General features: G+C 39.1%; 1 pseudogene; it reads right to left on the bottom strand.

Annotated features, from left to right (window-relative positions):
• Nucleotides 1-856: 856 nt before the first annotated feature.
• Nucleotides 857-1,670, bottom strand: LOC141551279 (oxidative stress-responsive serine-rich protein 1 pseudogene; annotated as a pseudogene).
• Between the last annotated feature and the right edge of the window lie 476 nt (nucleotides 1,671-2,146).

A 2,146-nucleotide genomic window follows, 5' to 3' on the forward strand; every position in this document is an offset into this window, starting at 1 on the left:
CACCTGGCTGGAAATCATTTTAGGAATTATGGGAGCCAGAAGTTGGATTCAAAATGCCCTGTTGAAGCCCCTAGGGAGCAGGGTAGGGCTTTGATGAGACTTGGGACACTATTGAGTCTGGATGGGATGTGGATCATATTTTACTGCCCAATCTGGAGCTGAGATTACTGGCTGAAAGGAGGCCCAGATCAGGTGCACTTGATAACAATGCTTGTGATTGCTCACTGGCACCATGGCTGCTTCTTGTGTTTATTGCTGTGCCAGTAAGGAGTAATATGAAAAGATTAGGCACATTCTGTACTGCGTCCATTCTAAGGCAGATCTATGCCTGCAAAAGGTGAGCTAAAGTGATGCCTCAAACCATATACCCCCCACCACATTTAAATAACTGATCCTGGACTACTCTGTGGTCAGTGTCAGGCAAAGCAAAAGCAAATAAATAAGTTGGGAAAATGGAGACCATATTACTCAAAATGGAGGGGACAGAAGCCCAAAGCATAATTTTATAGATTCATAGGACACATTTCTTTTCACTTGGGTAAGTCCACTTAAAAGAAGATGTTACAGTGAAGATTTACTATATTTCAATAATGTATCCTCAAGATTTCCCATTAATAGGAACATATAATTCAGTATACACACTAATAAATGATGCTTTAACAATTTGTCATCCTAACTGGCTATTTATAGACTTCATAGAAGCCAAGAACACATTTGAACATTCTAGTCATTTTTTTTGAGATGCAAAGAACAGATAAAAGTATTTTTTCACTGAGTTACTGAATGGCCTGCCTGTAACTAAGACCCTTTTCCAAAACTCCACTGGTTTTAAAGCATGTAATTCTGCTTATTGCTATCAGATGTACATCATTTCTGCCCATGAGACATTTCAGGGGGTATATACAAGTAACATATAGTGTAGTCTGAAATATCTTCATTGTACCATCTACATAGGCCCTAGCTTGCTCAGAACAAGAATAGAGCAAGCTACATGGAGCTCTGGTATAGAAAGTTTGTGAGTAGTCCTTGAGGTTGGATCTTTCTTCTGATGCCAAGGGAGAGACATTCTGCCAGTCTGAAAAAAAGCCACCTTTTACATTGGGAGTCCCTGCCTACACATGCACATTACTTGTCTAGGTTTAGCTTGAATATTGATGAATGGCATAGAGATCACTGCCCTTGAAACTCACTTGGGAGGCTAGGATGGAATCAGAGGAATCTTCTGTTTTGCCTTCTGATGCACAATTGGGAACTGTAGTCCCCAAAGATTCTTCAGTCCCTGTATGATTAAACTTACTAGGAGAAAAAAAATAGGACCTTCCCTTGTACTGAACCCCAAGGTGATTATTGCTCTCAGGAAAATCAATTTGGCTTTTGTGTCTGAGATGACTGGTGAAAAACTCAGCTCTTGTACTGTAGGATATAAACTTTGGAGGACAAAGCACTGGAGACTTGGAATGCCGATAACTCTGGGTTCTCACTGTTCCTTATGAAGTTTTTCATATAGAATGGTGCAGATTCTCTTTAGATGCACTTATTGTTTTAAATTTGTTCTCATCTGTAGCAGTCTTAACTGATGCGCTGATACTTTCTTCTCCAATAGAAAGAGAAGCTATGGAGCCTGCTGCATCCTTTAGTTTCTTGAAAGCAGTCTGGACTCTACATTTCATTGTGGAAGCTGATTCACTGTTAATGATTGTTATCTATTAATTCTCCCAGGTTCAGTGGTTGTTTGATCTGATCTAGTCTGGTTCAGTCTCTTCAGTTTTCCTCCATGATCCAGAGTTAGGAGAGACCTAGATCTAGGATGCTATGAAAAGTGCCCAGCACCAACAATTTCAGTGATTTTTAACCAACTTCATTATCATGAAATTCTGTAAGGCTCCTTCTTACACACACACACACACACACACACACATACACACACACACACACACACATAAAGACACATATTTTCATCCATTATATATTTTCAATCAACTTTTTGTAATAAATTTTCCAGGATTCTGGCTGTAGTTATTAGACATCCTCCATTTCAAGACTTTTATTTGGGAAGAGATAATTGAGGCCTTTGGAGATTATGTGATTTAGTCAAGGTCATGTAGCTAGTAAATTTCAAAATGAGGTCAATATTCAAATCCCAGCA

The sequence above is a fragment of the Sminthopsis crassicaudata genome, chromosome 1 (assembly GCF_048593235.1).
Source record: "Sminthopsis crassicaudata isolate SCR6 chromosome 1, ASM4859323v1, whole genome shotgun sequence".
Lineage (NCBI taxonomy): Eukaryota > Metazoa > Chordata > Mammalia > Dasyuromorphia > Dasyuridae > Sminthopsis > Sminthopsis crassicaudata.